General features: G+C 51.8%; 1 protein-coding gene across 5 annotated transcripts in view; it reads left to right on the top strand.

Moving 5' to 3' along the window:
- Positions 1–23401, top strand: part of cadm1a (cell adhesion molecule 1a) — an 81864-nt gene that overhangs the window by 12957 nt on the left and 45506 nt on the right. The window contains exon 1 of one of the 5 annotated variants that reach the window (XM_057053466.1): positions 16163–16244. The exons of the other annotated variants lie outside the window; for them this stretch is intronic. The gene's annotated coding sequence lies outside the window, so the exon portion shown is untranslated. Of the gene's footprint in view, positions 1–16162; positions 16245–23401 lie in introns of those variants that run through there. 5 annotated transcript variants of the gene reach the window in all.

Raw genomic sequence — 23401 nt, 5'->3', positions numbered from 1 at the left:
ATGAAGCCGCTAATTAGCAGGTAGCATTAGCTCAAAAGCAGGAAGTGTTCGTGATTTCTAATTTAGGATTAGTTTAATCTGAACATGATTAGGATGGATCATAAACTGTAGGTTATTTTAGTTGAACCCTGTTAATCAAGAGTTTTTCAATAAGCCTCATTTAGATTCAATTAACTATTTTTGGATGCTAAAGCTCGTGCTCTGCCACAGCGCCCCCCACAGGCTTGGGCTGTCCTCGCAGTCAAACTATTCAACTATTCCATTGGGTTTGTTGCCGTTGACGACGACTGACCACACGAATGTGGATGTGTAGGTGCGAGGCCCGTTTTCTTCCCTTTGTTCCAGCTTTCAGATTGAACGTGTCGGCAGATTCTTTTGTCGGTGAAGAGCGCGCTCGTCTTCCTCTGTGGTGGCGCGCTGGCTTTCCTTGCTAATGGTCGGGGCTCTCGGGGGTGTTGGAGGATGGATGTACAGCAGAGCTCCCGACTGATGCAGCGGAGCAAACAGATCATTTGCGGGCTCCTGCAGGATCGCGGCTCTGAAGCAGCACTCGTGCGCCGCGCTCGCGCACGTGCACGCTGATGCTCTGTTGTTCCCCAGAATGCATTTTTAATGGGCTGAAATCTGCTTGTTGGTAGCTGTTTCGACTCTCGGTCTGCTGAGAGAAGCGCGGGATGATGGAAGTTAATCCTGTTTTTCATCTGCCATCGCACGGAGGCCATCGCTGCTTCTCCCAGCGTCCCCTCAGTCAGATCTTTGACACCGCCACCCGGAATCTCTGTTCTTTAGCACATATGAAGGGATTGCGCCCCACAATTGGCTGTAATCGGTTTAAATAGACGGAGGTGTGCGGCTGCCCGGTCCTTATTATCGCCTGTTGCCTGCTAATGGAGTTCTGCTCTTCCATCAGCTGTGGGGCTGCGGAAAAATCCCAGACTCATAAATGGCGTGAAACGAACGAGGGGTTTGGATTTCATGGTGGAGGGAAGGACGTTGGCGGTGCTTCTGCTGGCTGATGCCGACTGATTCATAGAGGGGCAGAAGGACCGTCCAGCCCGGTTCAGTCGTCAGAGACGCCGTCTCAGACGCACGTGTCCATCCAGCGGTGACGGTGGCAGATGCGGGGGCCGTGCGACCCGCTGAAACAGGGTCAGGGGGAAGCGTGAATCAAAGCTTTTCCCTTTTCTTGATACCATTTCCTGACTAATCCCGATGCTCATCCTCCACCACGGCTCAACACACCTCCGGAGACGGTTCAGGTGTTCCTCACAGGATCCCGCCTGTTTCTGTGATCGAACGCTGCGAAGTGCCCTAAAAATCTTCCGGCAGACAGCGAAGCCGACAGCTCCGTTCTGGAGGGCGAAGCAGAAACGAGCAGCTGTAACGAGCAGAATTTCATCAGAGCCGAGAACATCTGCGGGCGCGTCGAAGAACGTCTGATATCTGATCATTTTCAAAGCGTTCTGCTCAGATTGGACGACCTGCTGGTGCCGGTCTGATGGTGTTTTAATATGTAATCATTCATGGTTGAACAGCAGTTCCTTATCAGGGCTGCTCAGGTTAAAGCGTGTCGTCGTGTTCTGAATGCGGTTCTGCGTGTTTCATATTCTGGGGTCTATTTTGGTCCACACCCGCTCTTCCTCGTGTCTGTACTGTTTTTCTTCACTTCGATAATCGGCTGGTTTTGGTCCGCTCACCTTCCATCTGCCGCCGTTGTCATCGGGGTTCGACGGTGGCCCGAGGGAGCTGGCGGTGACCCGCAGATCCGAGAACGTGCGAAGCCCGTTAGCACATGGCCGAGTCTCCACGCGGTGGAGGCAGGATAAATGCTCGGGGACGAAGGTCAGGACTCGCGCGTTGTTTCTCATGCCCCAGTTGCAGCTGTCGCGGCGGCTCTTTGTTTAAGCCTGAGCACTGGGGATGTCTGGATCCTGGACGCCGCAGCCAGCGGCGGCGAACTCCTGGGTCAATGGATTTTCCAAACCGCTGCGCCGGCATTTGGGAGAAAAGGGGCCATTCTGCGCTTGTTCGTGGGAAATCTCACACACACAAATGGCAAGAAAGCTTCTCTGTGTTAGAAACACCGTTAAATAAGACGTGACTGGTTCCTGCCGCTTTTCTGTGAAGGAGTCAGATTATTTGAGCCCCTTCTTGGGACTCGGTGAATCCAGAAAAGGTCTCAGCAGGACGACCTTTGCTACCGTGTCCACGAGACGTCTGTGAAGCTAATAGCGGTTTGCTACGTGAAGGCTGAAGATGTGATCTGCTGCTTGACCTTGATGATCATTCAAAGCCAAACCAGTCTGACAGTGTGATGATGTCATTCGAAGGTCCAGATGGTGGCAGCTGCAGGACAGTTTTTCAGCTTTTGCCCCTGTTGCGCGACGAGTCGCCCCGGCCGAAGTTGTCAGCTGTGAACGTCTCCCCCAGGCTTTGGATCAAAGCAGCCTTGCTTTGATGCCACATGTGAACGCTCGGGAAAGCTCGACGTGTTTCCGTCGACGGAAAACTCAAACGTTCAACAGACGTGTTGGAAATGTTGATTTTCCATATTGACTTTCCCAAAGAGGAGCCGTCTGAGGCGCTGGGGAGGTGTCAATCTGGAGAGTTTCCTGATGCTGGATGCAAATATTTGTCGTAACGTGCTTGAGCCTGGGGTTTTTGTGTCCAGAGAAGCAAAGCTAGCAGCTAGCAGTGTGCCGATCGTACCAGACTCACGATGGAGTCTCGACCGCACCGTTGATCCATCAGTTCTTCTTTAATCTAATGTGTTTTCTCTCCTTTGGCCGTCGACAGCAAGCCTTTATTTCCAATTGTGAGCCAGGGTCACAGCAGGGGGCCTCTTTGTTTACTTGCCGCGTCATTTTCTGACCTTTGTGTTCACAGAAACAGACACTCGCTAACAAAGCGCAGCTCACTGGAGCTGCTCCGCTTTGATGTTCCGGAGCCGCGGCTCTGCGTCCGCGTTAGCCCTTCAGCTTCGTCTGGTTCAGCTGTGATGCTGCTGCGCCCGATTGGGAGGTCTGGCGAGACTCCAAAGCTTGTTGAGAAAAGACTGAAAGAGTCCTGAAACAAATGTGGGCGAAGCTCTTTGTAGATGAAACAGGAGTTCCTGTTCAAATCCATCAGATGTTTATGAAAACGAGGATGACTGGGAGGTCAGGGGTCAAGAGTGTGGGTGAGGGTCAGCTCAGATGTTAGTAGCGCTGACATCATCAGCGGATCAGACTGGACCCTTCCTGACAGAACCGAGCGGTTCACGGTTAGAGGCCACAGCAGGAGAAGCTCCCAGGCAACGGGAGTGTTCTCTGAGAAGATCCCCGGAGAACCTTCCCCTGGAGGTGGATTCAACCCTCAGGGTGACCATGTTTTCACTGACAACACCGCAGCAGCAGCGCCGCTTTATTCTATTGTGACAGATAATAGCCAGGACTGGTTTTACTGGGACAGGAACAAACGCACCCCTTTACTTTTAATGGGATGGTGGAGTACATTTGTATCCGAGTACATTTTTACACTATTACCGCGGTGCTACCCGACTGCACCGGTCAGTCTTAAAGTGAAAAAAAACCCGGTTTGGGGCCGATTTTTGTCTGTTTTCGTGCGTTTTGAATTGTGTTTTCTGTGGTATCGATGCCTCAGCGAAGGGTTAAACTCTCGTCTGCGGCCGATCGGAGTTACCAGCTGTTGACTAGGGTCAAAGGTTCCTCCAGGATGTTTCCGACTGCCCTCGTGTTGCTGTGTGAAATGACTGAGAGCAACAATTTATCTGGTGAAGCAACAGGAGAGGGACCGCGGTCAAGGACCTCCGGACCGCCGAGGCAGCGAGCTTCATCGTTACCCTGCGACTGCTGTTCACCTGGCGCGTAAACGATTAGGATGTTGATGGGGTGGGTGGCGGTGCGACCCCCCCCCCGCCCCCCGACGTCAGATTGAACTTTACCAAACTCTCGTGCTTTGGGGGTTCTCTGATCTCAGATCAAATCAATCCAAAATATTTCCGTGCGGACGGAGGCGACCCCGAGCTGGTTTAAACTCATGCACATCGTGACAACAAGCGTCCGCTCCCTTCTTCACCCCCACGTGGTAACCAAGCACCTCAGCACCATCAAAACGAACTTAACCGAATCAGGTTAGCGCCGCCGCCGCGGGTCAGGAGGGTGGGATTGTCACAGCGCGGGCCTGGCCAAGGCCCCCCGACCGACGGCGAGGCGGAGAACGCGGCTGCAGTCCTGGCGAACGGTGGTGGGAACCGCAGACGGTTGTGTTTAAAGTGCTTTATTTCCGCTCTTTCTTCGCATTCCAGCAGAACAATAACCTGCAGATGTGAAAGTTTCCAGAATCTGAATGAGCTCAGGGAACAAAGAAGCTCCCGCAGCATGTTGGCAAACGTCGGTGTAATCTGCCGAAAGAAGATTTTCTCCTCATTCTCTTCCTGGACGTTTACAAAGGCCCATAAAGGACGCGGTCGTGTGTGTTCTTGTCTTGGTGGTGATTTGGATCATCTTCGACATTGTTGAAATGGAGCGAAGAACGCGTGTTCTCTGACAGCTGAGGACAATGGGGGGGTGGGGGGGGGGTCCTGGTGGTGCAGGTCTGCCTGTGAATGGCAGAAGCTGTTATCGTTAAACTGAGAAGACCAAATATGCAGAATGTGCCTCATTGTCAGAGAGACACATTCATTAGGCTTCATGGCGTAGCAACAATAGCGCAACGAGTCAAAGCCACGCTGGCCAACAAAGAGCGCGTTCAGAGAAGGTAATGGAGCCAAAAGATAAGAGCGGAGCGTGTAGTCGTCTGGCCTGCAACCACAGGTTCAACACGAGATGGATCTGCTCGGCCACGCCCACTCGGACAACTTGCTTTTGCGTTAGCGTGGCCCCGGAGCGCCGCGAGTCCTCCACAATAATGACGACAAAGGCCGCAGCAGAGACGGAGGTCTCAGTCAGGAGGACTCTGTATTTGACTCGCGTGAGGAGGACCTGTGGTACCTTCTGGCTCTTCGGTGGAAGAGTCCATCGACCCTTTAAGCGTCAGCGCCCTTCCGTCTGTGTTATTTGGAATATTCCGTGTTTAGCGCGGCCATTTCGTGGGCGTTGTCGGACTCTGCTCCAGGACCGGCGGTGCAGCGCTCAATCATGCAAGTGTGCCTGAAGGCATCACTGCAGATCAAAGCGTGGCGGCTTTATGTAAAGCTAAAGGGGCTAATGGAGTGACCACATCCAATACAAAATGTATTACGCTACATTTGCTTCTGACAGGGATTGATGGGATGCATTACCCAATGAAACTGCTGCTGCTGATTCTGCTGCTGCTGGGGGGGGGGGGGGGGTGATGTACCATGCAGATGTTGTTTCTGCTGCTACTTAAGTACAGAGGATGTTTGGATTTGAAGGCTCCTCTCATGGTAGGAAACCCCCCGAGAGCTTCTGGGATAGTTTGCGTCTCTTTAGCCTGCTCTGTGCACGCCCCGGAACACATTCACTCATTAATTACATGAGTGTTTGAGTGTTCCACCACATGCTCTTGCGTGATAATGGGAGCAAAATGTAAATTATTATTTGCGTTGCATCATGGGAGACTTTCTCTGTTCTCATGCTCAGAAAACAACAGAAACAAAATATCACTTCCCCATCAGGCTAATCTGCCGTTAAACTCTCAAATATCCAGACTGCGAACTGACTGGCGGCGACTATTTTGCTAATAATGTCCTCTCAAACCAGATGGCGACAAAATCCAGCAAATTAGCAGACGTTTGTTTTTGTATAAAACAAAGTATCAGAGCTTTGAGTGTTTGTAGAGCCTGTTTCTGCTGCGGCTGGTTGCTAGTTAGCGGCGCTAAGATGTATTTTCCCGGTCAGTCGCTCCCCTCATTGATAGCGGAGGTGATTCTTCTGCAGCTGTACGCCGAACACACCGATGCTGCCGGTTCTGACAGAAGTGTCTCATTTTAGTGGAGCATAATGGGAGCGCTTATGCTAACAGCCGGTTAAACACACCCACCCCCTGAAGCTGAGCTGTTTTTTTCTTTTTAGGCTGAATGTGTTCACGCTTCATCTCGCCCGCGCTGTCTCCCGCCAGACTTGTCAAACCTCACGGGATGCTGTGGAATAACCGTGACTGCGTCCTTTGTTGAGGTTTCAGACTCGAGCCGTTTTCCTTCACAATGAAATGGCGACTAGCATAACGTTTAAACGCTGATGTCAAACCTGAATGCGGGCCCGCGTCTGACTGACAGATTAAGAGTGGTGTAAATGGAGCTGGCCTTTTCAGGTTTCCAGGAAAACTGTCTGTCAGTCTGTCTGTCACCAGCGGCTCTTGGGAACGTCACGCTAAAGTTTGATCACAGCTAATGGAAAGCAGGCAAAGGAGAACGCTAAATCACGCTGACAAATATTCCAGGTGCCTGTAAGGCAGCACGCAGGGCTTAATGGCTCCACGATCGCACAAACACGGGCAGCAGGTACGACACGAGTCTCTCCCGCAACGCAGAAGAAGCGGAACAAGCCGACTCTCCTGACTGATGGAGGCGCCGCCTGCGGTGGTTGGCAGACAGAAGTGCCAGCACAGCCTCTGGATTCCAGCGTTCACAGCAGGAAGGAGACGTTTAAATCCAGGGAAAAAAATGGCTGCATTGCAGAGAAGGTTGCTGATGCTCCATCTGTCTGTGGGGTGAGACGGACGAGTAGCCTGGCCTCAAACGTTCCCCCATTCCTGCAACTATCCCACTGCTGGTGGATGAATTGGTTGATCGATTAATGCTTGCGAGGGTCAGACAGGTAAAGGAGGTGTGCAGGGAGCCTCAGGAGCCTCAGGAGATGATTGTGTCAAGACGTTTGACGGCATCAGCAGCCTCTACAAGATGATGGCACCAATCAGGCCGATTCTTGGGAGCCATCTACTGAGGCCTTCGTGATGGTGGTTGAAGCGGCCTGTGACCCTCTGCTGGAACGATCTGTGTCAGCAGGACCGGGCGCGCGGCGGCGCTCAGCAGAGATGGACCGCTTCATTTAGCCAACCTGGTGTTTTGCTAACGTTGTGTGGCCGAGCGCCTGGCAGCCCACAACGAGCCTCCAGGTCAGTTTAACCTTGAGCAGGGGGCATATTAGTACAGCGAGCTGCTGTAACCCTGCCAAGGGGGGGTTAGCGTCCAGTGGCTAGCGAGCCTGATTGTTTATCAGCGGTTGTGCCGTGAGCGGAAGACCACAGTTTTGCTCTTTTAGTCGCAGCGGCGCAGTTTGCTGCCGCTGTTTCCAGGGGAGGATTTCCGATGAGGAGGCTTGGAGCCGTTAGCTGCAGGTCAGCTTGGCCGTGGAATCGTGATCATGTTGATCTCAGACCCGGATAACTCATTAAATCCAGGTCCTCTTGGCACCAAGCAGGAAATTTGAACCTCCCTGTGGAGGCGGCGCGCTACAGTTGGATGGTTCTGTTGAGACAACGAAGGGTTCTCTGAATGCTCTTGATGGACTGGGAACAGGGGGGAGTGGTGGGCGTGTGTGTGTGTGTGTGTGTGTGTGCCACAGTCAGGAATCCTCCATCATTGTTCTTCATTTGATGGGATGAAAATGCAAAAAAGGACATTTTCAACCACCCACAGCCCTCCACATCCCCTAACTTGAACTTTAAGGTTCCCGTGGGTCATTTTCCGTGTCTTTTGAACCATTTCACAAACTTCTGGTCGATGCTGCTGAAGATATTAGGACACTTCTGGTCGATCATCAACCTGATGAGCCAACGGTTTCATCTTACTCGATACTTTTGGCCCGGTTATAGTGGAAATAAAAGCACCCCCTGCGTGTTCGCCACGATTTTCCAGCCTTGTGTGGAGACGGGAGAAGTAGAACGAGCCATTAATCATGGAGTTGGTAGCAGGCGGCTAAGATGAATAAATCAGAGCTGCTTTGGTCCGTGCCCTCAAGATTGTCACCAAAACAAGAAGGACTCATCAGACGGCGGCGAGCCTCGTGGCCTGCAGGCACGGCCGTGACATTTCTCCGTTTTCAGATACTGAGAGGAAAATGCTAATCAAGTGGCTGAATGGAAATGTCAGGTTTCTTCTTCTTCTTTAAGCAGCTCCACTCTCGTCCTCGCTGCCTCCGTGTCGCGCTGCTGAGGAGAGGAGTGTTTTACAGCCTGACTTCTTGACTTCCTCTTACCCCCCTCCGGGGCAGAAGAGCAGAACCACAACAATGGCTGAGTCTCTCAAGAAAGCGATGGGGGGGGGGTAGTTTATCTTGGTCATGGTAATTGGGTTGCTGGTGTGGAAGGAAAACCTCATTCAGTCTGACTCGCTCCCATTTATCTGCCTGGAAGACGGGGGGCGGGGTTTCATCTCCTGGTCTGATGATCATAGGTAAAAGTGACGTTATTCCTTAAATGAACTGACTAAAGTCACTCTGTCACTTCCTGTCACGTTCACCTCTGTTGTGTGGGCGGCACCGGCTCAGGTTCTGTTGAGGAGCCTCGGGACAGGAAGGTGCTGCGGCTCCTGCTGCTGGCGGCCGCGCTGCTGCGCTGCTGCGGCGGGCTACGGAAGCGGTCTACACGGAGGAACAGCTGGAGCTTCCCCGTGAAGCAGAGGCGGAGCAGCACCGAGGCGTCGTACATGATGCATGGCTGCGTGAAATATGCAGCGCTGCTCGGCTGCTGCAGGTTCTGATGCATCAGCAGCGAGGCTGCTGTGCGGCTCGTGTCCGTCGGGCCGCTGCTCAGAGACGCCATCAATGATTTATTGAATAAGGAATGGTGAGTAATGGGGCTCTAATCCATCACTGGCCGCTGCTGCGCTTCTGCTTTTAAACATGCCTTCTTCATTCCCGAGATTTCCCAAATTGAATTTCACCGCAGCTAATGGATGAATATTTTTTCCCTGGTATTGGAAAAGGGGTCGACCTCTTGGAAGTTCGCAGCCTGTGAGCCGGGCAGAACAGCCCCCCCATCCCTGCAGGAGGTCCCAGTTTGGTGCCATTGATGCCTTTTCAGAAGGCAGAAGAAACCTGTCTCACTTCCAGAAGGGAACCCTGGGAAGACGGGTTGTCTCAGGAAAAGTCTCATCCCAGCAGGAAGCCCGATGACGTGTTGGCCTGAAAGTTCCATGTTCGCATCTTCAGATTTTAGCCTTTTTGGTCACATGATCTTCTTTGCGTTCCATCATTTTTATTGTGTCATTGTCATGTCGGATGTTGAGGTTTCCCCCAGACCGGAACCACCAGGCTGGCTGTCTGTTCGGACCCCCCCTCCTCCTGTCCTGTGCCGACAACACCTTGATCCATTGGGCTTTAGTCTGGGGTGTTTGGGGTTCAGGTCATCAGTCACAGCAAGGATGTTGGTGCTTGTAGATGTTGGACCTCAGTGTTCCTCACCTGAAGCTCCTCTGGGGAGGAGGGAGGGGTTTCTGAATGATAAGGACCCAATAGGGGCTTTATTCGGTATTTTCCCTCCAGGATTCTTCAGGACCATGCGTGGCCACACCAACATGTCAGCCACATCCTGATCAAGACTCTCCAGGTTATGGAAAATACCTCTGTGATGAATCCTGAAGCTGAAGGTTTGCTGTGATCCAGAGCCAGGAAACTCCTGGGCTCGCAGCAGGACACTTCAGAGAGGGCCGAGAACCGGACCTGGCAAGTAATCCATCACAGCGGCGACAAAAAAGCCTCATTAAGTCGTCAGAATCAGCGTGAGACACTGTGATCCGTGTCCAGAAGTGATTCAGGACATCAGCTCTGTCACAGACAGGACAAAGCTCACTCTTTAGATGTGTGTGATCCAGGCATGTCAAAGTCAGTCCTCGAGGACCATGATCCAGCCGGGATTTCTGAATGAATCCCACTGAATGTATTTTCAGCCTGGTAGGACTGAAAACCCGGCAGGATCGTGGCCCTCGAGGACTGACTTTGAGATATGTGCGGTGGTGCGGGACAGCAGGAGGGTTCCAGGAGAGCAGGAGAGCAGGAGGAGAGCAGGAGGGTTCCAGGAGAGCAGGAGAGCAGGAGGAGAGCAGGAGGGTTCCAGGAGAGCAGGAGGGTTCCAGGAGAGCAGGAGGGTTCCGGAGAGTGAGAGAGCCTGCAGGAGAGTACCGGGTCTGCGGGAGGGTTCCTGGCCTGCGGGAGGGTTCGGGACAGCGGGAGGGTTCTGGGACAACGGGAGGGTTCTGGGCCTGCGGGAGGGTTCGGGACAGCGGGAGGGTTCCGGGACAGCGGGAGGGTTCCGGGACAGCGGGAGGGCTTCTCCAGCTTGATTTCCATACGTCCTCATTGCACCTCATCACAACAGTTCCTGACTGCTGCGAACAAAAGAACACGCTGATGCTGCAGTGATGTCAGCACGTCCCACCACCGGAATATTACTGCGGAATATTTCATGATTTAGTCCCTGCGGTGTCGGCTCGTTGAGTTGAGGCTTCAGGATGAGACCCGCTCCTCAGCTTGTGCCGAGACTTTCTACTCACCTGTCCAAGGGTCCAGGATCCAGCTGGTTTTGGCTCCTGCATGACTCCCCACGTGGTGGGTGACGTCATCAGGGATCCGATGGTGTACATGTAAACCGGCTAATCTTTGATGGATGGTGTTGTGATGGTTCTGGCGCGGGTTCAGACTGGTGGAAGCTGAATGTAATTGGTGTCATTTGTCTCCATGAAAGGATGAGAGGTGTTGGTGGAAACTTCAAACACCCTGACGGATTGCAGGAGTCATGGAGACGGACAGTTTAGTTATGACTGATATGAAGGAACGTTTCTCTCATCACTGTCTTGTTTTTTTGTTTGTTCATCTCAAATGAACCCGCATTCTTCTGTGATTACGCCCTTGAAAGAAGACGCCCGCTTTACCTCCACCTGGAGTTGTCACATGAGGGACGACACAGCAACGGGGCGTTGCGGATGTTCTGGGATCAGTTCTGCAGGTTGTAGGCGCCTCAATAATGCTACAGCAGCACCAACACTGCCCCCCACTGGTGTGGAGGTTTATTACAGCATCGCAATTTTAATTGTGGAGATCCTGTTGGGAAACCTGCGACTGATTATTCCAATTAGGATAAAGAGAAATTAAGAGAATTATCTGGAGTGGAGCGATGACAGGATCCGTTTACCTTTTTCCTAAACTCTGGATTTGAGTTTTCTTGCTCAGCTCAGTCAGAGCTGGAGCCTGAAAGCTTCTGTGTGTGGGTAGAGCTTCAACGCTGCACGTGAAGGAACACAATGAACTCCAAAGCTCAGGTCTCCAACGCTCTGCAAACCCCTGCAGACTCTTCAAACAGCATCCATGTCAGGTCCGAGGTCAGGGAGGGGAACCACAGAACACAACCAGAGCTGACTGATCTGCTTCCAGGGGGAGCTCAGAGTCGGTCCACGTGGGCTCCATCACAGGGTTGAGCGAGCAAGCGGCAGTTTGAACTCCTTGTTTTTTAATTCTCACAGTTTCTGCGTAAAACAGTCGCACTCTGCAGATAATGACGGCTTAAATATCAGCTCCACTGGGGCCTTGTAATTAAATGGTTGGAGGGGGGGGGTGCAGCAAGCTGTGATTGTGTGCCAGTGACAGTTTTGTTTCTGATTATGCTAATGCTTGGCATATGGAGCAGAATGCCGGAAAAGTGCCCTAGTTTGGCTGGCGGAGGGGGCGAGCAGTGACACAGCCGCGCTGAGGACGGTGACGGAAGGGTCTCTGCTGGAAAAGTGGCGCTCGCCGTTGTTTTGGTTACTTGAACTTTAAGAGGGATTTGGCACGCACGCTCGGTCGATGAATAAAAATGATGCTCGGCGAGCACCCCCACCACGCCGCGTTGACTCGCTCATCAGGATTTCAAGAGCGGTTTTGCGCTTTTAGCAGATCCGTCTGGCATATTTACCCTCCTCCGTCACTTATTCCGGTGACAGTCCTTCGGCGGTGATTTCTGGGTTCTTTCTCCGCTGTTTTTGACGGAGGCGGAACCATTGAGAAAAGTGAAGCCTGTTCTGGTCTGAGTGAGATGAAATCACGGTCAGACTGGTGCCCATGGATCATCCCTCAGAGCTGCAGGAACACGGAGCTTTTTACTCCCGGCGATCCCTCAGAATCCACACAGGCCTGTAAAAACCGTGTAGCCTGTCAGGCCGTATTTATAGAACGTCCCCCAGGCAGGAACGTCCTCATTCCGGGCAAGACGAAGGGAAAAAAAAATCACACATGATGCGCGAGGGGACTGATGTCAAGCTTTAGGAGAGGTGGACAGTTTGTCCTGAAATAAAACAGTAAGTCTGAGCGGGAGCTCGTCCAACGGCGCACGATAGCATCTTTAAAAAGAACGTACGCGGTAAATGATAGTAACACGTGCTCGCCACATTTGTTCACACTATTTTTTTTTTAAACTCTGCCAAAGGAGGACTTTATGTGACAGCCGGCGTTGGTTTGTTTGTTTGTCTTGCTGGAAGCAAAATAACCCCAAAACTTATTTATGGATTTTAATTAAGTTTTCAGGAAATGTTGATAATGGGCCAAGGAACATGATTCAATTTTACTGATGTTCTCTATGATCAAAGCCAGGGGGGCTTTTGATCAGAAAGCGTCCTAGTATGTTACCTAACCTTAAACTACTGCTGCTGGTTAACTTTAGGTTATTTTTAAGTTGAATAACCTCCATTAAAGGGAGACGGCTCAGATCTCTGTCCATGTGCTTGTTTGTTGGCGTGTTGGTTTGCTGCTGGCACTACAGGCTCCGCCCACAACCCTGCACTTTCCCCCCACTCTGAAATGCCATTGGGTGTCGTGCTGCGTGCGTGCGTGCACGTGTGAGTCGATGCTGTGATGGGCAGGCGACCTGTCCGGGGTGTGTTCCTGCTGGGCTCACGCAGCCCAGTGACCCTGATGGTTACCAGAAGATGTTGTTTATTGCTTCTCGGTTCCAGCGCGTCCGCGCTCAGCCGGTGGATGGTTGCTAGGCTACAGACCACCATCCTGAAGGAAGCGCTGAACCACAGGAAGGGATCAGAATCGCCATCATCCTCACCTTTTTGTGCCGTGACTTCAGGCTTTCCAGTTTTGTTTCTGTGCTAAATCTGTTAGCTTTAGCAAGACTCTTATTAGCCTGGAAAATTTCTGTTTTTTTGCTCGGATTTTTTTGTCGTTTTTCAATGGTGAGATTTTTCTGCCTCTTTTCTTGCCCGTATGAAGCCAGTTCTGCCTCTGTCAGCCTTATTAACGGGCAGCCAGATCACCTGAGTGACGCTTCTGTTGGGATTTGCTGAAGCAGGACACACGCAGGAAAAAAGCCGAAAGTGAGTCGCAGAACGGCTGCTGCTGATAAGCTGCAGGCGAGAAATGTCCAAACCGCAGCAGCATATGAGAGTGATGAATCGGGGATAATTGCGGGCCTGCGGAGAATGTTGCCGCGGGAAGACGTTTTCTTCAGAGACAACATTTACCTGCCGCGGCGACGGCGTTCGCAGGCGCGCCGACGGGCTTTCATGGTGCGACCAGATAGCTGCGGTGGAAGCTGCCCTGATTGGGGCAGATTGCATTAAATGAAGCAGCTGATGGGGAAAGTGTCAGAGTCGCTTCCCTCTGCGTGTTTGTCCCACACAAATCTACGGCGGCGGCAGATTTAGCGAGGACGACGGCGACCATCAATCGTGCGGAGACCAGTTTTACTCCTGATGTCACCGCTTGTCTCTTCCAACCCGCTGACTGACCAGTTTAGATAGTCTCAAGGAATATTCAGAATCCCATTGATAGACTCGCCACACCGAGCAGCTGAAGAGAGAATGGCAGCTGGATGGTGGAAGCTAACAGCTAACGCTAGCATTGTCACACGCTGCAGCCTGATCTGGCTTTTCTGTGAAGATGGTCGTGTTCATCTCCTCATAGCTCTCTCCTCCCTCTCCTCTGTGTCCTCATCTGGTACTTTCCTGGTTCATCTCAGACGTGATTCCACGGCCCCCCTGCTGTCGGCAGCCTCTGCTGTGTCAGAACCATCCATCATCGGGCGCCGTCTGGGAGGTCTGACCCGGAGACAGGAGCTTTAGTCTGATTAGAGCGAGTATTACAAACACAGACACGGCGTTTATGAAGACAGCAGGAGATTAAAGCACCGTCCCATTACGCTGCAGGTCACGGGGGGGGCGGTGTTCTAATCTAGAAACTGAAGAACAGGAAGTGTGAAAACATTTGGCCTCATTCAGTCTTTCTCACTTAAAGACTGTTAAAATCTGAAAAAGTGTCAGTTCTGAAGGGTTCAGAGGTCATCCGCTCACAGCCTGCAGAGGTGTCCCATCATGCTCTGTGGCGGCGGCGGACGGTTTCTCCCCCAGTGTCGCCGAGAACAGCTGAAAGCACAAACCCGTGTTCATTTACGTCCCGTGGTGTCGGCGCCGCTCCAGCAGGCCACACCTCCGTCCTGGCACAGCTCTTCAGTCCTGCTGGAGCTTCCTGTGACCTCTCTCTGACCGTTGACCCCGGAGGGACGCTCCTTGACAGAATTCCAGGATGTAAAATTGAGCAGATTTGATTGTTTTGTGTGTGTGTGTGTGTGTGTGTGTGTGTGTGTGTGTTGATATTTGACTAATTTGATATCAAAGGAATTTCAGCTCCATTTGTCCTGATGTCCACAGGGAAAATCCATTTGTGTTTAGTTCAAGCTCACATCAAACGAGGAAAATAAACCAGTAAATCAGTTCATAAAAAGCCTGTTTGAAGTAAATTGCTGAACTTTATTCAAATATTCATTTTCCAGCTCAGAGAATGAAGTGAAAATGACGGAGAGATAAAATCTGGTGTCAGCAGAGACGTCGGAGCTGCGTCTCCGCAGCAAATCATCTTTTTGGGGGGTAATTAGTTGATCAAATTTAACGGAGGCTTTTACTCTTGAATCATTTCCCCTGGAATGACGGGAACGCTCCTGAAGCTTCTCCCCTGTTGTGCGGGGAGCTTCCTGATTAAAAAGTTGCATTCACTCCGAAAGCGTCTCAAAAGTCTCCGAATCCAGACCAGAAGCTCAGGAGGGAAGACAGAACTTTTCCGATCCGGGTTGATTTGAGCCAAACAGGGTTGATTGGCCACAGTTGGAGAGGTATTTGAGACGGAGTCTCCGTGGCAACGGCTGATTTGCTGTTAAACACACACAGATCCGTCACCTGAGCTGATGCTGATTAGCTGAGCGTGTTCCATCCCTCAGGAACACGCTCGGGTCATGAATAATCCATCACTTCATTATGTCACACTTTCAAAATACCAGCAAATATCTGACAGGAATCTGTGTTTTTGTCATTAATGCTTCTTTATGATGATCGTTTAGTGGCACAAACGTGCAGTTTGACGTGTTTGCTCTTCGAGTTTTATTCAGAAATCCCACATTCTCACAGCCTCTTCCTGTTTGAGCTGCTCTCACTTCTTGCATTCCCCCCTTTTTTCTTACTCAAAAGTCTTTTGATGCAAAAATAAACATGTGAAATAACTGCAGAGATCAACTCTGGACTTTTAAACTTGGAATCACGGCACACCGCTCCCTCCTAAAACCTTACTAACGTGTTCATTCCCGGTAAAAAAAAAAAAAAAAAAGAACCATCGTTTCCTGGTTGGCTGATGCGTGTTCAGAAATGGTCATGTGACGGTCAGGGGGGGGAAATAGGAAAACATTCCAGATATGATGGGCAGAAATCACTTCCTGTCACCAGTGAAACGTCTTCGTTGGCTTCCTGAAGGAGAGTGCGACCTTGTAGAAGCTTTAGTCCGGTGCTGTGCACCTGTAGATTTCTTCTTTAGAGATGGTTGAAAGGGAGCATTCCTCCTCGCCTTGCTAATGAAGACAGACGCCCGCTAGCGTTAGCCACCTTCTGCGCCCGCTGAAGGATGATGGCGGCGTTGGCGTAGTTTGTCAGGAACAGGAACAGCAGCCGTCTTCTTCTGCGCTCACTTCCTGTCTCGTTGATGTGCTGGGGACGGAAACGGCGGTGATGAACGGAGTCGCTCCGTGGGTCAGCGTGTCGGGTTTGTTTTGGGGGACAGAACCTCCTCTACATACTCGGTGGATGGTAGCACGCCAGACGGCGTGAACCCCCCCCCCCCCAGGAACAGTTCCGTAGAAATGAGACGTCTCACCTGCGCTTGAACGCGCTTTCTACGTTGTTGACAACTTTAAATTACAAACTGTGCCCTTTCTCTCCTTTTTCTCTGCAGGTAAGACTTGCTGTTTCTTCTTCGTTGGTCCTGAAACGGTCACCCCTGACCTCCCTGTCACAGAGACCCACCCCTGAGATAACGGGCGCACAGGTGATTCTCTGGTTAGAAACCTTCCTGCTCGCTGGGCTGACTCCTGTCAGAGGGGGGGTGGAGGCTGCTCCTGCTCTCCTCTAAACGAGAGCAGCAGCCTGTTTGGTTTTAAAGTCCTCTCGCTCCTTCCTGGGATGATTTGTGCACGTGTGCACGTGCGTCTCTGAGCGCGCCGGACAGCCGTTCAGGCCGCCAGTGGTCTTTGAGGTCCGCGATGTGTTATCTGTGAGCTAACACGCTGCTCCCCAGCTGACCGCTGCTGAGAACAGATTGCTAGCTTGTGAGCTTGTCCTTGTCTTTCATTGATGCCCAGAGCCAATTAATCGTTGTTCTTTATCTGGACCTTTATTAATTTGGGCGCGTCGAAGGTCGACCTTGGGGTTTTAGTCCGTCCTGCACCGTCCCGGGCTCATTCTCCTGGAGTCCACGTTTAAAAAAAACAAAAGAAACGAGGCAACGGATTCTATTTCGAGGTGCCACATTTTCCTAAATGACAGGAAGCTGACTTTGACAGAGGACGCTAAACAAGGTTCATTAGAAAGTGTCTGCTCGAGTTTGGTGTCATGTGATTATCCCTCCTCTCGTCCTTCCTGCTGATATTGGCCTGAGGTGTGTTTTATCTTCACCTTCCAGGCGGAGCAGATTAATCCGGCGTGCTTTGGCTCCGTTGCCGTGCTAAAGGATGGAGGAGGAACTGGGAGGTTCTGGTGAATCCCAATGAGAAGGGCTGGGGTTTTGTGTAGAGATCAGCCACTTCCAGCCGCATTGTTTAGGATTTTAACTTTTGAGGACCTCGTTGGCTCCGGGGATGACGCATTTTTCAGCAACGCCGCCACAGGCTGGGAATCCAACTGATGCAACAAGGCTGCAATTGTGTTCTTGTGCTTTTGAAGGCTGTTTTGTCAGAAGGCTGCGGCTGCCTGGGCCGTCCTGGCCGCTCCGCCGGCTCGGCCTCGGCTGCCTGTGAAGCCCACGTGGCCCCTTTTATCTGGCCGAGGTACGACAGAGGCCCTCGCAGGTCAAATTCTGCTATCGGGGGCTCCGGTGAGTCGGCATCGGCGTCGGTGTCGGCGCCCTCCTCCTCTGGCTGACCCCGCCGGAGCGCGCTCACGGCCGTCTGCGGTCGCCGTGACGAGAGAAGAAGGCAGCATTCATTCCTGTCGGCTTCATGTGTCTTCACCGGGTCACGGCGTGACTGAATGGATCTTTGTCTTGAGGACCACCTCGGTGTTGCTCACTGGATCGTGTGTTCGCGGCGCTCCCAGATGACGGAGCGTTGGCAGGAACGCCGCGAGGCGTCCGGCTCCTGTCCGGCAGAAGTGCTGATCTGTGGTCTGCGTTGTTTGTTGTTTGCGATTCGGGGAACGAGTGTGTTTGAGCTGACGTCTGTGTCCATCAGTGACAGCAACCGGCCACTAGGGGGGGCGGGGCCGCAGAGGCCGTTGACGCCCCCTCTCAGCGGGCAGCTGTGGCTCGGCGGGCTTTTCTCTCCTCTCCTCGCTGGTCGTGCAGAAGGTGACAGCGAGTGGGTCCTTCAGACACCGCTGCACCACGTCGTTCCTCGCGCCACCGCAGCCTTCCTGTTTGGAACGCCAGCGGGACCAGAATGGAGACGGGGAGGAGGGCCGTCTGTGCCCAGCCCGGCCACCTGGCTGCCCGGAGGGGGAGGAGGCGTGGAGGGCACTGGAGCCGAGCAAGAGGGTCAGCAGGGAAAGACACTTCCCTCCTCTTTTTCCTTCTCGTTTCTCCCCTCCTGTTGTCTCGTCCACCACTTTCTTCCTCTTTGTCTTTGTCCAGTTCCGTCCCTGAGGAACTAAGTCCGGTTGTTGTGATTTGACATGGAACAGGTTCCACCTGTGTGGTCTCCAGCGTCCCAGCTCTGATCGACCCATCCACCAGTTCGTTCAGTCACTACTCCTTCTATCTTCTGTCCTGCAGCATTCATGTCTTCCTTTAAACTGTTGTCTCCAGACAAACTAGGTTCTTGTACTGAATTTGGTTCCTTCTGCAGAGCCATTAGAGTTGCAGAGGTTCCAGGTCAGTGGAGGCTTCACCACACGTGTGTCTCCATATTTAAGGTCTGGCTCAGGCCTGGTAACACTTTCAATCTGCTCTCCGATGAAGGACTCTGCTCCTTAATTATTTCCAGCTCTTCTGGAGGAGAGGAGGTCAAACTGGGAGGCCAGGTGAAGCTAAACTCACCATATTGAGCTCTTCTCCACCCCCCTCAGGGCTGTTAATAGAGATTTGGAGGCCCCCTGCCGCTCCAGCACCTGTGATATTATGGATGAGCTCCACCAGGCGGAGAGGACGTTCCACCGCTCAGTGGGACGGCGGAACGGTGGGAACCATGAACGGAAGGTGTTAAACTGAAAAGCATGTGCAGAACGTCTCGGCTGCGTTAAAGGAACACTTAGAACAGTGAAACGAGAACAAACGTTCTGCTTGATCAGATGAATTTATCAGTTGTGGTGAAGGCCGGGTGGCACGTGGTTCCTCACCGTTCTGAGTAAACCACTGTGATGTTCCCCAACCGCTCCACTTTATTAAACCCAGAACACCAACATCAGGCTGCGGCTAAACAACCACACACACAGAACACTGAGCACGTGTGGTTCTCCAGAGTTCCATTGGTCAGAATCAGATGTTCTCCTCTGGAGGAGGCATCAATCTCCAACTGTGTGTCACTGGTTCCTTCTTCAGTGTTTAATGTTGGCAGAAGAACTTGTTGTTCTGAATCAGGCCCCATCTTCATTATACTGGGACAGAAGGCAGAACTGCACTTGATGATGATGTTGCTTCTTGGCCCCCGTAGATGCCCCCCGTGGGGGGGCTGCGGTATTTCCCATAATGGTTTGTTTTGATGCTGATGTCCTGGCGGGACTGGTGTGGTGCTGCTGCAGCACTGGTCCAGAACTGATCTGTTATCCCGCTCCAAAAGTGGCACGTGCGCAGGGATTCCTCCTCCAGGTCGTCGTAGCGATGCACCTGCTCCCACGTGGTGGTGAGGAGGACGATGAAGGCGAAGCAGGTCAGGGTCACTGTGGACCCGACCTCCAGGTTCTGAGATTCCGTTCGAATCTGTCGGTGTGTGAGCTGTTCAGTCTGGATTCAGAGCTCCCATCTGTGGAGACGTGGAAGGGTCCGGTTGGGAGGTTAATAGCCATCAGTCCATCTTCACTCATGGTTGTTTATCTTTCATTATTCAGGATTTATTAGCACAGATAAACTGCCGGGCCTGAATGTCCCTTGACCCCCCCCCCCCCCCCCCCCTTCCCAGTTGGGACCTCAGGTGAGCTGGTTCATTTGCTCTGCTCGGTCAGGCGTCGGCTGCTGCTGCTAGTTATTAGCAATCCTAATGACTTCTAAATTTAATATGAAGCCTCCAGCCGCAGCTTCCTGCGCGGCGGCGGCTCGATCTGTCTCCTGAGATGCTAACTGCTGCCTCCTGCTCCTTTGATTAAACTTTTATATGGTGGCTGAAGTGCAGCATCCTCGGGGAGGGGGGGGGGGCGCTGCTCCGTCTCCATCTCCTGCCATTGTTTACCCAAGTGAGGAAGCACAGGGAATCTGATGTGCAGGGAGAAAGTGGATTTCTTGGAGGAGTGTACTGGACAAATAGGACTCCACATTTGCTGCGGCCGGACTGTTTGTTCAGGCTTTATAAGTGAAGCTGCAGCTGTTCCAGGGGGACGATGTCTCCTTCCTGTCCTCACTGCTGCAACTATCTCTGACTGCTCTCCCTCTTATTCCCTAAACATTTAGAAGGACGTCTCTGTAGCTCCCAGGGTGTGTTTACGATGTTCCGGGAGCTGAGGGCCCAGATTTCTGCGGTGCGTTTAGGTTCTTCTGTCCACATCAGAGGATTCTGCCACATCCAACCCGTGCTGGTTAAACTACAGCCCAAACACGGGGGGAATAAAAGTGATGTTTTTCCTTATTTTCCTTTCCTCCTTCTCATTCGTCGTTCTGTCCCAGCAACGGGAAGAACGTTTTCCATCAGCCTCCGTGAGACGCTAAATCGGGTCCTCTTATCTCATTTCAGTGACTCCATCATGTAAACACGTTAACGCTGGATGAGCTGCGTATCCGTCGTCACGGCAACCCAAAGAGGCTTTTTTTTTCTCTTTTGATTTCATTGCTTCTGGATGATTGCCGTCGTTTGCTCCATTAGGACCGGGCCGGTTTTATTTCTGCAGCCCCCCCCCCCTGCTTCCAGCTCCCGCTTCCTGGGCTGAGGCCAGTCCGGTCCCGCTGTCAGCTGGGACAACACTCGCAACCCTCCTTTGTTCTGATGAAGCCACAGTTAATGAAGTTTGAGTCCGGAGTCGTCTCAGTGGGGGGCCTCCCTCTTAACTCGCGTTCCGCTAAGATTTCCAAGCCATTACGCATTAAGGCTGCTCCCAAACGGTTCTTCTGTGCGGTGGTGAAGCAGCTCTTCCAACCTGCCCCTGCTGGGGAAGCGTGCTGAGCTCCAGCCCGGTGGAAAACTCACACCTGCCAAATAATCAGGAGTGCAGGAGGAAACGTGCTCGTCGCGGTTCGATGTGGAGAAGCCGCACTACGGGGACCCCGGGACACTCGTGTTCTGATAACGTTAGCGTCTCTGGAGAACCGTGGAGCACTTCTGTGGATCAGCCTTGGTGTTCTGCCAGTGTTCCAGTTGTTGCTTCTCTGTTGGCGAAGCTGGGTTTTAGTTTCCTTTGTTGTGCTTGGATCATTTCAGTGGAAGGTCTGAAATATCGCTAAAATATCAGCATTATTGACAAATCGACCCCTCAGGGACAGTAAGAACCTTCATTACCAGGGTTTTTTGCACTAATTGGCTCCTGGCAGCTTTGGTCTCGATGTGGATGTTCACGTTGAGTCGATGTTCTGACGGGGCGTGCGGAGAAGTCTTCTGCATTCCAATTGTGCAGCAGGAAGAGGGGAAGTGGAACTGTGGTCCACGAAGGAGTCGGAGCGTCTCCCTGCCCCTCCCTCATACAGACGAGTCCGAGACAGGTTCTGTCGAAAGCGTTCGGCTTTCCCACTTTTCCTCTGAAGGTTCTCTGTGAACCGTTCTGTCTGTCAGGAGCCTCGAAATGAGGCTCCTGACAGACAGAACGGTTCTCCACATTTGTCTCTTCTTTTGGAAACCTTACAGGGAATTTCAGCGGCGTTTGGGCAGGCTGAGCCTTGCAGATGTGTCCCTCTCACAGCTTCAAGCTCTGGAACCATCGTAAACATCTGTCTGGTGGAGTCTGAAAACGTCCAGAGCATATGTGATCATGTGGGATTTTTAGAGCTTTGTTCCAGGGGTCAGAGGTCATCTTGTACCTTCTGAAGCCTCCAGAGGAGAGAATCCTGTCTCCTTCATCCTCCGTCGGGGGTCTAACCGCTTTGCAACTGTCTGACAAGACTGTTACATCCTGTACAGCTCGCCGGTGTCGCCCTGACCTCTGACCTCTGCCCTCATGTTAAATTCAGGTCCCAACCTTGAACAGTCTGAAACTGAGGGAGGAGGTGGCTCACGCCCCTCATTCTTCATTAAGCCCAGAGTTTTCTTCTCTGAAGGTTGTTTGTAGGTTTAAAGAGTAAAACTGATGCTTCTCCCAGCGGGCTGTGATGGAGCTGCGTGCCCAAGTAGTTTTAAGGCCGCATGGAAACGTCAATATGTAGCCGTCTCCATGGAAACCTGTTATCGCTCAATGTTATTACTAAATTACAGTTTATTAAAAGGTGTTAGTGACCCTCTGGTAGAATCTAATCACGTGGTATTGATGATGATAATGATGGTATTGATGATGATGATGATGATGGTTGAATTGATGATGATGGTGGTGGTATTGATGATGATGATGGTGGTATTGATGATGATGATGATGATGATGGTGGTATTGATGATGGTGGTGGTATTGATGATGATGATGATGATGGTGGTGGTGGTAACGATGAAGATAATGATGATGTGATGCTGATGGTGATGCTGATGATGGTGGTGGTGATGTTGATGATAGTGGTGATGATGATGATGGTGGTGGTAACGATGAAGATAATGATGATGTGATGCTGATGATGGTGGTGGTGATGTTGATGATAGTGGTGATGATAAGGATAATGATGATGATGGTGGTAAGAATAAGTATGATTATGATGATGGTCGTGATAATGATGATGGTGGTGATGATGAGGGTGAGGATAATGATATTGGGAAGGTGGTGACAGCGATGATGAATCTTGAATGTCGTGAAACACCTTTTATTTTCTTTGCCTGGTTAAAATGGTCCGTAAACAGATTGATAGAGGCTGCAGATGCTTGTTTAACTTCGGCATCCCGCCTTTCTTCTGTGTTCCGCCCTGGTTCTTCCCGGGTGAAGGTTATTCCGGCTCCAGCCTGACTTTGGCTGCCTGCTGATAATGAGGAAGCAGCTGAGCGGCTGTTTTCTTCAGCTGAAAGCTGATTGGCTGCTGATTCCTGCCCTCCGGATGATCGCACTGATGCCTCACAGGTCAGCCAATTTGGATGTTTTTGGCGGAAGAACGCGGAACTGAGCCGTGCTTCCTGTCAACACACGTCCATCGGGGCTGTCACATGATGCAGCGTTCTGTTTGCTGATTGGCCGTTGCCGAGACAGCCGCTAACTGTGTTATCTGTTCATTTGTGGGTCCAGTATTTGTTTCCAATCCTCACGTGTGAAACAGTTGTGGAGAAAAAGGGAAACAAGCTCCTGCCTTCCTGCCACTGCCTCTAAATAGTTCTCACAAGATCCTTCCTGGTGAGCAAAGTGTGAAAACTGAACACCTTCTCAGGCTCATTTACCTGCTAACAGGCAAATGTGGATGAACCATCCTGAGTTCATTTACGTCCTGCTCCTCCGCTTTATCCCTTCTCCCCTTCTTTTATCCATTCATCTGTTTGTTCTGCCCCCCCCCTCAGAGTCCTCTCCACGTCTTCAACGTTTCTCGGCTCCCTCGCGGTTTTCGCCTCCGCCCACGCGTCTCTGCTCACCTGATTGGTCTTTGTCGCCTCCCTTGTCGTCGGAATCTCGTCTCGCGATTCTGATCGCTTTTCCACGTGTCCCCAGCACAAAACCCCTGGCGGGGAACGTGGATTATCCCAGCATGCATCGGGCTTGTCTGCTCTCCGATGTTCTCCCAGCAAGAAAAAGCCTAAA

The sequence above is a fragment of the Takifugu flavidus genome, chromosome 14, assembly GCF_003711565.1.
Source record: "Takifugu flavidus isolate HTHZ2018 chromosome 14, ASM371156v2, whole genome shotgun sequence".
Taxonomy (NCBI): Eukaryota; Metazoa; Chordata; class Actinopteri; order Tetraodontiformes; family Tetraodontidae; genus Takifugu; species Takifugu flavidus.
The sequence above is the reverse complement of the archived record's forward strand: the minus strand, read 5'-3'. Positions and strand labels throughout refer to the sequence as shown.